Genomic DNA, 16766 nt, shown 5'->3' with positions numbered 1-16766 from the left:
CTATCAATACCTAATTTATTGAGAGTTTTTAGCATGAAGGGTTGTTGAATTTTGTCAAAGCCTTTTCTGCATCTATTGAGATAATCATGTGGTTTTTGTCTTTGGTTCTGTTTATATGATGGATTACATTTATTGATTTGCATATATTGAACCAGCCTTGCATCCCAGGGATGAAGCCCACTTGATCATGGTGGATAAGCTTTTTGATGTGCTGCTGGATTCAGTTTGCCAGTATTTTATTGAGGATTTTTGCATCAATGTTCATCAAGGATATTGGTCTAAAATTCTCTTTTTTGGTTGTTTCTCTGCCAGGCTTTGGTATCAGAATGATGCTGGCCTCATAAAATGAGTTAGGGAGGATTCCCTCTTTTTCTATTGATTGGAATAGTTTCAGAAGGAATGGTACCAGTTCCTCCTTGTACCTCTGGTAGAATTCCACTGTGAATCCATCTGTTCCTGGACTCTTTTTGGTTGGTAAGCTATTCATTATTGCCACAATTTCAGATCCTGTTATTGGTCTATTCAGAGATTCAACTTCTTCCTGGTTTAGTCTTGGGAGAGTGTATGTGTCAAGGAATTTATCCATTTCTTCTAGATTTTCTAGTTGATTTTCATAGAGGTGTTTATAGTATTCTCTGATGGTAGTTTGTATTTCTGTGGGATCTGTGGTGATATCCCCTTTATCATTTTTATTGTACCTATTTGATTCTTCTCTCTTTTTTTCTTTATTAGTCTTGCTAGTGGTCTATCAATTTTGTTGATCCTTTCAAAAAACCAGCTCCTGGATTCATTAATTTTTTGAAGGGTTTTTTGTGTCTCTATTTCCTTCAGTTCTGCTCTGATTTTAGTTATTTCTTGCCTTCTGCTAGCTTTTGAATGTGTTTGCTCTCGCTTTTCTAGTTCTTTTAATTGTGATGTTAGGGTGTCAATTTTGGATCTTTCCTGCTTTCTCTTGTGGGCATTTAGTGCTATAAATTTCCCTCTACACACTGCTTTGAATGCATCCCAGAGATTCTGGTATGTTGTATCTTTGTTCTCGTTGGTTTCAAAGAACATCTTTGTTTCTGCCTTCTTTTCGTTATGTACCCAGTAGTCATTCAGGAGCAGATTGTTCAGTTTCCATGTAGTTGAGTGGTTTTGAGTGAGATTCTTGATCCTGAGTTCTAGTTTGATTGCACTGTAGTCTGAGAGATAGTTTGTTATAATTTCTGTTCTTTTACATTTGCTGAGGAGAGCTTTACTTCCAAGTATGTGGTCAATTTTGGAATAGGTGTGGTGTGGTGCTGAAAAAAATGTATATTTTCTTGATTTGAGGTGGAGAGTTCTGTAGATGTCTATTAGGTCCACTTGGTGCAGAGCTGAGTTCAATTCCTGGGTATCCTTGTTGACTTTCTGTCTCATTGATCTGTCTAATATTGACAGTGGGGTGTTAAATTCTCCCATTATTAATGTGTGGGAGTCTAAGTCTCTTTGTAGGTCACTCAGAACTTGCTTTATGAATTTTGGTGCTCCTGTATTGGGTGCATATATATTTAGGATAATGTACAAAAGTAAAGAACAAAACAGGTGATGAGAGAAAGACATACCACGTCTTTCTCTCACAAGAAGTGAGCTCTTCTTGTTGAATTGATCCCTTTACCATTATGTAATGACCTTCTTTGTCTCTTTTGATCTTTGTTGGTTTAAACTCTGTTTTATCAGAGACTAGGATTGCAACCCCTGCCTTTTTTTGTTTAGATCTTCCTCCATCCTTTTATTTTGAACCTATGTGTGTCTCTGCACGTGAGATGGGTTTCCTGAATACAGCACACTGATGGGTCTTGACTCTTTATCCAATTTACCAGTCTGTGTCTTTTAATTGGAGCATTTAGTCCATTTACATTTACAGTTAATAGTGTTATGTGTGAATTTGTTCCTGTATTATGATGTTAGCTGGTTATTTTGCTCGTTAGTTGATGCTGTTTCTTCCTAGTCTCGATGGTCGTTACATTTTGGCATGATTTTGCAGCGGCTGGTACCGGTTGTTCCTTTCCATGTTTAGCGCTTCCTTCAGAAGCTCTTTTAGGGCAGGCCTGGTGGTGACAAAATCTCTCAGCATTTGCTTGTCTGTAAAGTATTTTATTTCTCCTTCACTTATGAAGCTTAGTTTGGCTGAATATGAAATTCTGGGTTGAAAATTCCTTTCTTTAAGAATGTTGAATATTGGCCCCCACTCTCTTCTGGCTTGTAGGGTTTCTGCCGAGAGATCCGCTGTTAGTCTGATGGGCTTCCCTTTGAGGGTAACCCGACCTTTCTCTCTGGCTGCCCTTAACATTTTTTCCTTCATTTCAACTTTGGTGAATCCGACAATTATGTGTCTTGGAGTTGCTCTTCTCGAGGAGTATCTTTGTGGCATTCTCTGTATTTCCTGAATCTGAACGTTGGCCTACCTTGCTAGATTGGGGAAATTCTCCTGGATAATATCCTGCAGAGTGTTTTCCAACTTGGTTCCATTCTCCCCATCACTTTCAGGTACACCAATCAGACGTAGATTTGGTCTTTTCACATAGTCCCATATTTCTTGGAGGCTTTCCTCATTTCTTTTTATTCTTTTTTCTCTAAACTTTCATTCTCGCTTCATTTCATTCATTTCATCTTCCATTGCTGATACCCTTTCTTCCAGTTGATTGCATCGGCTCCTGAGGCTTCTGCATTCTTCACGTAGTTCTCGAGCCTTGGTTTTCAGCTCCATCAGCTCCTTTAAGCACTTCTCTATATTGGTTGTTCTAACTGGGAGGCACCCTCCAGCAGGGGCACACTGACACCTCACACTGCAGGGTACTCCAACAGACCTGCAGCTGAGGGTCCTGTCTGTTAAAAGGAAAACTAACAAACAGAAAGGACATCCACACCAAAAACCCATCTGTACATCACCATCATCAAAGACCAAAAGTAGATAAAACCACAAAGATGGGGAAAAAACAGAACAGAAAAACTGGAAACTCTAAAAATCAGAGCGCCTCTCCTCCTCCAAAGGAACGCAGCTGCTCACCAGCAACGGAACAAAGCTGGACGGAGAATGACTTTGAAGAGCTGAGAGAAGAAGGCTTCAGACAATCAAATTACTCTGAGCTACGGGAGGACATTCAAACCAAAGGCAAAGAAGTCAAAAACTTTGTAAAAAATAAATGTACATTTCTTAACGTGGTATGTCTTTCTCTCATCACCTGTTTTGTTCTTTACTTTTATACATTATACTATGTCATTATCATACCTTGTAAAATTAACAAGAATTCCTTAATATGTCATATCCAGTTAATGATTGACTCATTTCTACTCTAGTTAAAGTACAATTTAGGAGGTTTGAGGATGTTTTTTAACATTAAGATATAAACTTTTATAACAACTGCTAAAATAATTGTTGCTAGAGTCTAACATTTATATTGGCAAATTGGACATTAGTATACATAGACATAGATTCTGCTCATTTTGCTTTCAATCTAAAATCGTAGTTAAGATTACTGAATGGGCGCAGTGGCTCACACCTGTAATCCCAGCACTTTGGGAGGCAGAGGCGGGTGGATCACGAGGTCAGGAGTTCAAGACCAGCCTGGCCAATGTGGTGAAACCCCGTCTCTACTAAAAATACAAAAAAAATTATTTGGGCATGGTGGCAGGCTCTTGTAACCCCAGCTACTCGGGAAGCTGAGGCAGAGAATTGTTTGAACCCAGGAGGTGGAGGTTGCAGTGAGCCAAGATCGCATCACTGCATTTCAGCCTGGGTGACTGAGCGAGACTCCATCTCAAAAAAAAACAAAAATTACTATGCTAGAAAGTCTTCCTGTAGAGGCATTTTTAAGAAGCATTATGATAGGCATTGCCTCTGGAAAGCAGGCATGAATAGATGGCTGGGGTCTATCATGAGAGAGACCGTTCTCCATATATCACTTTGTCCCTTCACATGTTGCCTTTTGTTTTGTTTTGGTCTTTTTTTGAGACGGGACCTTGCTCTGTCACTCAGGCTAGAGTGCAGTGGCATGATCATTGCTCACTATAACCTTGAACTCCTGGGATCAAGTGATCCTCTTTCACAGCTCCCCGAGTAGTTGGGATTACAGGCATGCACCCCCATGCCTGGCTGTATGTTGCTATCGTGTATTTTAAAACCTAATCCTGACTGTGCTGGTAGTCACATGAATCTGTGCATATACATGCAAACAAGTACGTGTAAAGCTGGTGAAATCTGAATAAGCTTCATGGATTATATCAATGTCAGTTTCCTGATTCTAACAATGTATGATACTTATGCAAGATGTTATCACTGAGACAAAGCGAGTAAAGGATATGTGAGATCTTCGTAGTATTTCTTACGACTGCAAAATAAAAAGTTTTTAAAACTAAGTTATAATAACAAAGAACTCTGTGTCAAAACTAAAATATAAAGTTGAAATATCAATTTTATTTTTTAGGAATCTGGTGAACAGTAAAAAACTTTGGTGAAATTTCAGGAACCGTAGCCATTGAAATGGATGAGGGAGCCTATATACATGCACTCGACAATGGTCTTTTTACCCTGGGAGCTCCACACAAAGAAGGTTTGTGTCTGGAACGGAAGATCCTGCCACAAGTGTAGATTTTAGGACATTCATTCACTTAGGCCAAACTCTAACTAGTCTCAAACATTTTCCAAAGGAATGGAACCATTGCATTTGACTCTTCCATTTTTTTAAATTCCTTAATATTTACCAGCCATTGGCAAGTCCCTCTTTCTAATATAAGCATTTGAAAACATTCCGTATAGTTCCAGAAGAGTATCTTTGGAAATCAAAACAATATGAATAATTAAAATAGTAAGTGGAAAGAAAAAAGAAAACCTATTTGAGTCAAACATATTTGAATTTCTTTTTTATTCAGACCTATTACCAAAACTAACCTGGGTGCATTCAACAGTTTGAAGTTTCCACATTTTCTTTAGCCCATTAGAGGAAGCACTAATGAGATACGAAGTAATTAGAAGATAAAAAGCAGTATCATTTCATCAGCAAGGCCATCCATTGAATAAATGAAAGCATTTAGCTTTTTTAAATAAGTGCTTATTTATGACTGTATTTTAAAACATAAAGAGAAGCTATCTTGAAAGTTATTAAATAAGCATTATATCACCCTGTCTTACTCAGTGTATAAAATTAGCACTGTAGTTAAAGGAAGGTAAAATAGATCTTGATTCCAAAGATACAGTATTACAGTGACATCAGTATATCTGAATATTCTTACATTTAATTGCGGAAGAAAATAGCCACATTTTTTAAAGCAAAATAATGTCTTTATATTTATAGCATATGTCAAATTTATTTTCACATATTTTTTCTCCAATAGTTGATGAGGGCCCTAGTCCTCCAGAGCAGTTTATGGCTGTCAAATTATCTGATTCCAGGTGAACTTATATTGTAATATAATTAGTAACCAGTTATTTTAAAAATTTAATTGTATTCATTAAAAATTTTAGTTTCTGTCTTAAGCCCATGGTAAATTTGATATAAAAAACAAAATAGCTTTTTTGAAAAGTAGATTTTGTGATCTACTTTTAGTGGATTTCCTATCAATATATAATGCTAGGCTGGAAAAAAGATATGTAAGTTAAAAGATGAAGATTAATAATTTCACACACCAAATAAGATAGATTAAAAAATAAATAGTACAAAACCTGGTTCACTGTTGCTATGATATTTAAACTCACTGTTTGGAAGTCTAAAGACAAACAGGAAGACTAAAAAAAAGGAATATTGTTGAAACCAGCAGAGAATGTTACAGCATCATAACGACCAAAAGAATATTTTTACTCACTATTTTTACAGTCATTTTATAAAGTTACCTTTTTTGTTCTCACCTTGTGCAGAAGTATAGAATGATTCTTCGGGTAAAAGATACTGAAAGTGAATTTACATATTTTAGTAATTGGTTACATCAACATGATAATGATTTCTGTTATATAATCATTAACGTATAAAGGAGTAAAAGTCAATTCTCACATCCGTGGAGATTCTTGGTAAGGTAAAAGAAATCATAATTTTAAAAAATCACATTAAGATGATTATTTCTATACTTTCTTTGAAAGTCTGATAAGTAGGGTGAAAAAGAATAAAAGCAGAGGAAGAAAAATTCAATAGTTTTAAACTGCTTTACAATTATAAACAAAAAAGGATTATAAAGAAAACTGACAAATGAGAAAATATTTGCAACAATCTTAATAGGCAGTGAGTTCTTACTCTTCATATGTATCTTGTATAGAATTCATAGCACTGAAGACCCCAGTAGAAAAATTGCGAACAATCAGATCCGAATAGAAAAATGGACAAGGAACATTACCAGATAATCTAAAAACTAAAAAGGAAAGGAAAAGAAAAACAATTGTTATTCTAGTTAACTACTAAAATGCAAATTAATAGGATACTGTTTTTTTCATATCAGGTTTTCAAGTATTTTTTTAGAGTCATAACGTTTAAAAAAAAATCCATGATACAAAACATGCTCTGTTAATTTGAGTTAAGAATGTAAATGGAAGCAGCATTTTCTGGAAAACAGTTTGATGACATAAAGTTTTAGTAATTTATTGAAGTTTTTAACTAAAGAGGTATAATTGAAGCGTGATGAATTTTGAAAATATTTATTATTTAATATATAAGGTACAATGTTTCTATTAAAAAAGCAAAATATAAAACTAAATTTAAAACTGTGCTGTCCAATATGGCAACAACTAGTCACATGCAGCTTTTTTTTTTTTGAAGGCACAGAGTCTCAATCTGTCACCCAGGCTGGAGGGCAGTGGTGTGATCATAGCTCACTATAACCTCAAATTTCTGGGCTCAAGCACTCCTCCTGCGTCAGCCTCCCAAGTAGCTGGTATTACATGTGCACACCACCATGCCCAGCTAACTTTTTAAATTTTTTGTAAAGATGGGGTCTCACTATGTTGTCCAGGCTGATCTTGAACTTCTTGCCTCAAGCAATTCTCCCATTGGCTTCCCAAAGCACAGAGATTACAGGAGTGAGTCACCACTCAGCCACTCAGCCACATGCATGTTTTGAACACTTGGAATATGTCCAGTCTGGAATTTTAGATATGTACACACCCACACACATACACATGTCCTGTTTTGATGACCTATAATTAATTTTCTCTCAGTTTTTAACTTTTATCTATCTTATTAATGTACAGAATCGCCCTGAAACCTGGCTATGGAAAATATCTTGGTATAAATTCAGATGAACTTGTTGTTGGCGTTCAGATGCAATTGGACCAAGAGAACAATGGGAACCAGTCTTTCAAAATATGAGTGCTGTTATTGTTTATAAAAACTTCCTGTCAGTTTAACACAAAGTCTGTAACAGTCAATAATAATATATTTAAAAATAAAAAGTAGGATGCAATAGTATAATACATTAAATTGGAATAAATCAGTAAGAACACAGAGCCTTAAAGAGATCTCAAAATATAGTGCAACAAAAATAGCTTTAGTACTTTTGCCCACAATTATTTCTGTATACCCTTAGTGCCCGATATGGATCTCATTTCCATTGAAGAACCAGTCAATTTTAGGACACAGAGTAGGAAAACAGAATCATTCCTAAGTATCTTCTTTGTAGCAGAAATCATGGATGCTTTCAGAAACTTTAGCGACTGTAAGTGAACAGTGGAGCTAGCTAAGACCAAGTTGTGACAATTTGCTTATAAAATATAAATAATAATAGTTCATTGAAGTAAATTATCTCTAAAAGACTCAGTTCATAAGCTTAAAATAGTGTATGAAAAGATAGTTTTAATATAAGAAGAAAAAAGATAATATACTAATTCTTAATTTTAGTAAGTAGACAGTTGTAGTGTATGGATGTTTTGTTAAATCTTTGTTTTTACAGTATACATAATTTCCTTTTTCTGTTTGTGTGAGAAGTAAAGATTGAACAAAAATATGTGAGTGCTAAACTGTCTTTAAAAAGTAGATAACTATATCAAAAACAGTAAGGACCAGTGGGCACCATGCAGAACAAGCAAATAGAAGATAAGCTCAGCCTTTGAGTAGCAGCTTTGGTTGTATACAATGATGAACTGAAAATAGGAACTCAGCAGTGTTTTAAGATGACAGATTAAACAAACATCCCACCAGAAAGAGGTAATCACTTAGACTAATTTCCTCATCCCCTAGGATAAAATCTTAAGTCAGTGACTTGAAAACTGTTTTGACCCAATCCATTGAGAATTGCATTTTTACATTGCAGCCCAGCACACACATATGTATAACTGAAGCAAGAGTTGTACTTAACAATACTTACTTATCCGTGTGTTATGCATCTTGATATTTCTTATTCTCTTTTACCCCTTCCTCTGTGTGTTCTTCCCCCCCCCCACCCACCCAATACCGTTCAGGAAACACTACATTGATTTCATTACCTGCTAATGTGTTGCAACCCCTTTGAGATGATCCTACTAGTTATGATGAGATGCTTCTAATAAAAGTTACACCAGTAGAAAATGCCAATATTTCATAAGGCCAGGATGATGACTTAGATAGTACTAATAATACAACACTTTAGGAAACTTCATTTTATTTTTAGGAAGGACACTAAGTTTCAAAAATTTAAATTTAAATGAAAGAGGGTCTTAAAACTCTATTGCAAAAAGGACTCAGCTGAATAATCTGTGGCACAGGTTTAAATCGCCTTGGACCACACTGCCATGTTCTGGGGCTCACCGGGAGCCATCAAGATGAGAGACCACCCAGCCCTTGTGACTTGACTAAGAAATTAAATCCATGTTATCAGCACGTTTTTAACTGGATGTGATATAAGGTTAACATATTTTGTAATCATTGTATTTATAAATATTTTGTCTAAATGTTATTGTATTCTTAGTTTTCCAAAAGAATCAACCAAATACAAGTTATAAATAAACATTATATTTGTTACAGGAGTTAAGCTAACCAAATTTATAACCCAGATTTAGATACACAAGAAAATCAGTTTTTAAAGTTTTGTTTAATAGAAAGCAGTGTAATACATCAAACATTAAACAACTAAAAATGTATATGAATATTTATTTTCACACACAAAAGCCCCTCAGACATTGATTCTTAAATTCAAAACACCAAAGGCATTGTATATGCCTTTTCATGTTTTCTAATTGTGAAGAAAATAAATTTTACTTAAAATGCTAATATTTGAATAAAGTATGCATTCATAATTATGTTCTTGTCTTTAAAGTTAATTTTTCAAACAGAACTAAATCAGTTTTATCTTCAGTAGATCTTTTAGAAAGGAAGTAATCCTACCTCATCTAATTAGAATTTAGTCCTACTAGGAAGATACACTACAAATATTTATTGTGGCAATCTTTGAATAGCAAAATGAAAGGTGATTTTGGTTTCCTTTTCTATATGTTCTTGTATTATATTTTTCAGGTTTTTCTCTAAGTTCTTTTCTGTGATTTTTAAATCAGGGAGGAAAAATTCATTCAGTCTAAACACTTAATGTTTCTTCTACAAGAAGTATCCTCATGGCTATATTGTTATTTTGTTTCACTTAGGGGAAAATGGCTTTGTTGGCCTCAAATAGCTGCTTTATTAGATGCAATGAAGCAGGGGACATAGAAGCAAAAAGTAAAACAGCAGAAGAAGAAATGATCAAGGTAATGATGACATTTTATACAGATGACTGCATTCACACATGCGATGTGACTGTATCTCTTTAAAATGTTAAGTCATCATTTACTGTCACTTTAAAGATTTACTTAATAGCTTTTTATAATGTGGTGTTTCAAATAGACTCATTTTTAATTACAAATCCCATAGTTGATGGCTTGTTATACAATGTGGTAGAGAAATCACTGCATCTAGGATCTACCTTGTCATTATCTCCATGGATTAGTATCTTTTTCTGGTAGTTCCACATGCTCTTTTTATGCTTTCATTTTCTTGTTTTCTTGCTTGTATTTTAAAATCGAATTTTTAAAATAGATAACATGTACACGTGGTCCAACATTTTTAAATAAAAGCATATGAAGTTGAAGACATATACCTGCCATCCATCTTACTCACCTGTGTCCCAGTTCCTGTTCCTCTTTCCCTTTGTTTTGTTTTTTTATAGCCTCCTAAAATTTCTTTATAAACATATGAATATATTTATAATTTTCAACTGTCTTACACTAAAGGCAGCCTCCTCTATAGTCTTCTCGACTTTGATTTTTTTTTCCTTAAAATTGTATCTTGGAGAGTTTTCTACTATTAGTTTGAATGTAGAAAGTTTTCTCTTTTTCTTGCTTCTCCTCTCTTTCTCTCTCTCTCTTTTTTAACAGCCACATAATATTCCATTTTAGGGATGTACCTTTATTTATTTAGCCTTTTATAGATGGAAATTTAGGCTGTTTCCAGTCTTTTGCTCTTATAAACAGTGCTGCAGTACATAACATTGAATATGCATCAATTTGTAGATGTGTGGGTGGACCTGAAGATAAATTTCCAGAAGCAGAATTACCAGGTTGGGGTATACGCGTTTGTATTTACATGATGCTTGAGCTTCTGTGATGATAATCACTCTATGAAACATAAAAAATCATAGCAGAACTTCTGGGGCCTTAGCCCTTACATTTTAAAAATATTTTTATTAATAGTACCCATCTTATTTGCATTAGGAGAAACATGAATCACATAAAACATGATTTTTATTTTATTTTTAAAATTTGTGTGCATCACTAAGCTGGAAATAAAAGTTCCTTATTCCAGGCTAAATTCCCTCATCCGTAGTCAGACGCGTTATCCATTGCACCAGTGGCCTGTGCCCTCCCTAATCCTACTCTGTTTTACATCATTGTAAAAGTTACACTGACATCTTCATATCAAGGTGAAATTCTAAATAATACTTTTAATATAACCTAGATAAATCAGGTAGTTAACTGGAATTTGATGAAAACACTTAAGCCTTAATTTTTTAGACTCACAAAAGCTACTGATCTTTAATGATAAACATATATCAGGATGTGTCTAAAGAATAACTCCCCCCTTCTTGACACATGGTTTTTCTGTGTCTTGGCATTCCATCGCAGTACTGAGCATCCTGAACCTTGCTTTGTTTGTCTCTTTTGGGAATCACAGGTTGCATCCAGTCTGACCCAGATTTGCTCTGTCAGGCATTGTGGGGGCCAGAGTGGAAGGCTCTAAGAGAGGGAGCAAATGCCTTTTCTAAAATGCCCTTCATTCTTATAATCAGAGCATAAAAATTTATGTTACATTTTTCTCTACTACCAGTGTAATTTAAAAGCATCTATCAATTCTCTGTATGTGCTTCATGTTAGATTTCCAGTCATGTGTTTGATTTTCTTTTTAGAATAGTCTTGATTTCAGATAATTTCAAATCTAAAGCTCAAACAATTTCAATCTAAAATGTAGGTATTTTCTTACAGTTAGAGAAGTGAAGTGTTATATTTTTTCATTGCATGCATCCGGCACATGCGTTGTAGTCTTGAATTTCCATAATGCTCCTGTGAGGTGGATGTGAGCTCAGCCTTACAGACAGTAAGACAGCCTCTGACCCTCCTTACATCCTCGTGGTTTTTGTCAGTCAGTTCATGGAAATCACAGTGATTTCAAGGTGTGGTAAGACAGGATGTGTACCCAGGCCCAGCTGACTCCAGAGGCCAGTCTCAGTATTTCATAGTACATTGCTTCTCAGGAAACAGGTCATTGAGGAAATGCAGATGGGTTTGTGACTTACATTTAATTTTATTTATATTTTATTGTATCATGTTTAAATTATTTTTCATCTGGATATCATCACAAAAGTGTTATTGAAGGCAACAATTGCAAATATATGTGCAGTGCTTTGCACTTATACAAAGACACAAAGATACTTACACAAAGATTGCGTTTTTCACTATTTAAAGCAATTTTCAGATGAAATACAAAGTTTTCTGGGTCTCTTTGGCTAGTCAAGTACTTGGAAGCTCTGAACAGTGATTATTTAGGACTCTTTTTGTACCATTTAATTGCAGGCTCTCCTAATCTCTGTCAGCCCTTCACCTTTATGACCTTGCCTTATCTACCAGAACACAGATCCCTCTTACTAAAGGTAGCATTGTGCTACAGGCCCTAGCAGGGAATGTTTTCAGGTCTGGGACCCCTCTAATCAAAACTGTCACAAAGATGTCATTGGCACAAACATGTTATTTGTCATCACTTTCTAAGCAGCCCTGGAACTAGACTCTGGCCACAGAGAACCCTTAGGAGACATGAGTCCTTACCATTGCCAATTGCCTGTTCTGTGGGTGATCCTAATTGTTGAATGCAGATCAATTAACTTATGACATGTGATAGTAAACGTCTATCCAAACTTAGGAGGATATAAGAAGCTAGTAAAAGAGGTGGGTTCCAATTAATTAAAAACAAGTTGTGTAATGTTAAAAGTTTTAATACTTTGGTAATAGTCTGTGCAATCTAAAATAGCTATTAAGCTTTCAATCTGATCAAATGAACACTTGTCTACTAGGGATAATTTGATCCTAGTGTATTGACTTGGAGGACAAAATTAAATTAGTTAATGATTGCTTTACTGCCTAACAGGATCTGATGTGTAAAATGTTTCTGAAATAATTTTGTCTGTAGTGTTTCTGACACAAGGGCTGCGGAGGAAGCATGTGATAGCACTTACTCATATAGATTATATATATGAAGTAAAAACACATAGCCAGAACCTGTCTTTTTCTGAATATAGTTGCTCAGTTAATTTTTTCTTCTGCATAAGAAATCATCTCGAATGTTCTTATGTGATACGTAAAGTGGGGAAGGTGGAAGATAAACATATAACCCATTGGATTCTCTTTTCCAATATCTAGATTAGATCCTGTGCTGAAAGAGAAACCAAGAAAAAAGATGACATTCCAGAAGAAGACAAAGGAAATGTAAAACAATGTGAAATCAATTATGTGTATGTATGCTTTTCCTTTTAGACCTACAGATTTGACAGTGAAATGCTTCTCAAAGTGCTTTCAAAATAAATTACCTAATTAGCTGCGGATGGTGAGGCATGCCTGTAGGCCCAGCTACTCGGGAGGCTGAGACAGGAGGATTGTTTGGGCCCAGGAGTTCAAGGCTGCAGTGAGCTCTGATCACCACTGCATTCCAGCCTGGGTGACAGAGCAAGACCCTGTCTGAAAAAATGAAAACTGATGGACAAGAAGAGGCAACACAATGTAGCCTCTAGGACAGAGCACTGAGCTAAATGCTTTTCTTTTCCTGAGGGTTCATTTTTCCTAATCACCCTACCAGCTCCCAAAGCTAGTCACTCCGGTTAGTCAATCTCTCTATTCATTCACAGAATGGGCGTGATGCCAGTCAAAGGCTGTGCTATGACCAGGACACAGGGGACTCCAGCCAGCATGCCCTAATAGAAGTGGGGCCTTCTGCTACCCAGTCAATGAGTGGCCCTCCTCTTGAGAGGTCACGAAGGTTATCTTTGTTGTTCAAAAGCTCCAGCTTATTTAAAATAATATAATTAGACTTTTTTTTTTCTCCCCCAAGACGGAGTCTCGCTCTGTCCCCCAGACTGGAGTGCAGTGCCACGATCTCGGCTCATCACAACCTCTGCCTCCCAGGTTCATGTGATTCTCCTGCCTCAGCCTCCTCAGTAGCTGGGACTACACGCGCCACTACGCTCGGCTAATTTTTGTATTTTTAGTAGAGACGGGATTTCACCATGTTGGCCAGGCTGTTCTCGAACTCCTGACCTCGAGTGATCTGCCTGCTTTGGCCTCCCAAAGTGCTGGGATTGCAGGCATGAGCCACTGCGCCTGGCCTACAATTAGACTTTTTTAATAAGTGAAAAAGAAATTAACAGTATTTATAAATTTAATAGTAAATATGTATAATCAGAGTTTGAGGTATTTTTCAATGAAGGCATTTCCTTTGCAGAAAGAAATTTCAGAGCTTCCAAGACCACAAACTTAAAATAAGTAAAGAAGCAGTAAAATTCTTAAAAAGATGCAGAAAGATGGATTTTTGCATGAGACGCTTCTGGACAGGTAGCTATTTATTTACTTATTTCCACTATTTTCAGTAGCCAATAGAAATGGCATATAGAAAACCTACATTCTCTTAAATTACTGTAGTTTTCACATTTTTGCCTTTATTTCTAATTTATGAGTGTGGCAATATTACCTAGAGAGGACATCATGAGTTTGGGAAAAGACTGTCAAGAAAGAATATCTAAAAATTATAACCGATTCTAAGCATATACTTTAAGAAATTCAGGTTTGAATGTATCTACTTCATAAATTTATCATTATCTTTTTATAACTATTAGAACCAGAGTTAGAAGGAAGCAGTTTGACTAATATAAAAATTATGTGGATTCTATTAGAGTAGTTCAGGTTCCTTAAAATAAGCATAGATCAACTAAAAAACTAAGTATAAAAGCTAAACAAGTGAAATTGAAGCAGCTTTATTGTAAGATTTGGAAGAGTGCAGGATGTTTATCATAGCACATTATTAATATTTATTACTATTCCTATGTAGATAAGTGATGTCCTAGATTTACAACATAGAAAAACAGGTAGAGACGTTTAGCTGTGAGTCTACAAGTATAAATCAATTAAGTGCCAGATTTTGATAATCACCAGCTGCTCATTCAAGTCCTATGTTGGAAAGTTACTCTTACCCTTTTTTTACATTACTTGATAAAGGCAATGTTTAATTACATATTTCCTGTTAACTAGCTGGTAGAGTTCATACCTAAAGTCAGTAAATAACGTTAAGAATTTTTTCCAGCTGAGCAAATGAGTATGTATCTAGTTGTAAGAAATCAAGAAGAGGATATAAAATATAATCAGGATGTGGAGTCTAAAATGGAATACGCTCTATGTCCTGTAACTTTTTTCACTTGTAATAATACAGCATTCTCACCCTGTTAAATGGAAATTTAGAGCACCCTTAAATTCCAGAATAATTAAAATTGCTATTTGGATTGAAAAAGCCCTTAGGCAACATTTATTGAATATTAGGAAATAACTTTTATAAGATTAGAATCCATTTTTTATAGAAACAAAATTTAAAAGTATACATATTTTAATATAAGGGTTGTGGTAATACACTAACCAAAATTGAACACACAGTTTTAAAGCTTTTTATATTTAGTAGCAGTTGAATATATATGACATGTTTTACATAGATTAATTTTACTATTTTTCTTTATTTAAACAAGAGAACCAAATTGAAAGCCGACAGATACTGCAAATGACTGGGATTTTTGTTTCTGCCTTATCTTTTTGTGTTTTTTTCTGAATAAAATATTCAGAGGAAATGCTTTTACAGAGTTCTTGAGTTGTTGTGAACTTATTGTTTAGCTAGTAGCTAGTTTAACCAGGATTAAACAAGTTTAATCAGGATTCTTCATGGATGTACTTTTTAGCTAACTACAGTTTTTCACATGGAAATGAAACTTACAGTAAACACTTAACGTACCACAGAATTTTTTTCTGGATTTCCGGTCCTGAAGCATGAAGTGTACTAGAAACCAATTCTTCCTGCGCTACTTGCGGAATCTTTCTTACTGGATCATAATCTTACTTTACTTTATACAATAGATGCTTAATCAGTGCCTTTAATAGGAAGTGGGAAACTCCAAATCCAATCAGCAAGGCTTTGATTCTACCTCCTAAGTACTACCCAGATCACAGACAATCCAAATATCAGAACTAGGGGGCTGGGCAGAGAGGACAAATCATCTATTAGGGAGTGGGACAGAAAGTGGAAACATTACAAAGGAGCAAGTAGGCTCAGAACAGAGGGGAGAGTAGTACTGGGGAAACTCCCTACTGAGGACAGGTTTGCCACAGTGGATATGTTTGTGATGCTTTTGTCCTCATGGGCTGGAATGGAAGCTTATAAAGAAGTTCAGATGCTACGTGTTGCTTAGGTCTGCTTTGTTGAAGCCTGTCTCTTTCAGAGTTCCTAAACACAATATTCCCGTGGCATCTAATCCCAGTGAGTGCTCCAAATCCAGGCTGTGTATCAGATGCCATGGGAAATTCTGCCTCAGAACTGAGGTTGGTTCAAGCATCTGGATGATGTCAAAAGTCCACATTGTGTGCTGGCCTAACCTGAAAGACTCTATCTAGTTCTGGCCTTTAAATTCCTTCTGTCACCAAATCTAGAGTTACATGGCATCTGTACAAGCTAGGTAGCTGAGGCATTGGATCAGCTCTATAAAGGAGCTTTTGGAGCTTTTGTTGTAGGTCTAGCTCCAACTTGGCACTCCAGTTCCAATAGCTGGACTTTCTCTCATCGTGTGTTCCGATCCTTGGATTGGGAACAAAGTAACCACTCTGATCTCACAAAGCAGTGGTTCCAGTTCCCAACTGGTGACTATTTTGCCTCCCAGGGGACATTTTCGTTTTCACAACTGGAATATGGTTTTAGAGAGTAGAGGCTAGGGATGCTGCGAAGCATGTGGCAGAATCCTGTTCCACCCAGAATGCTAACAGTGCCAAGGTTATGGAGCCTTCCCACCCGAGGGCTTGGTCTATTCCTTGCTTTTGCCAGCTCCCTAACCCTTAAACACAACAGTTCAAATCTATATGCATAAGCATCTCCTAGGGACCTGCACGTTTCCAATATCGACTACTGAGACCCATCCGTAGAGATGCAGGCTTAGGAGGTCTAGGATTGGGCTCAAAATTTGCATTTTAACAAGTACTCCAGGTCATTCTGAAGCAAGTGATACAAACCAGAGAATGAGGAACACCGCCT

The 16766-nt window shown here is 35.9% G+C and overlaps 1 pseudogene; it reads left to right on the top strand.

Moving 5' to 3' along the window:
- The first annotated feature begins 4488 nt into the window (after window positions 1-4488).
- On the top strand, window positions 4489-15025 carry LOC117981718 (protein FRG1B-like; annotated as a pseudogene).
- The last annotated feature ends 1741 nt before the right edge of the window (window positions 15026-16766 follow it).

Source organism: Pan paniscus, chromosome 11, assembly GCF_029289425.2.
Source record: "Pan paniscus chromosome 11, NHGRI_mPanPan1-v2.0_pri, whole genome shotgun sequence".
Classification (NCBI taxonomy): Eukaryota; Metazoa; Chordata; class Mammalia; order Primates; family Hominidae; genus Pan; species Pan paniscus.
The sequence above is the reverse complement of the archived record's forward strand: the minus strand, read 5'-3'. Positions and strand labels throughout refer to the sequence as shown.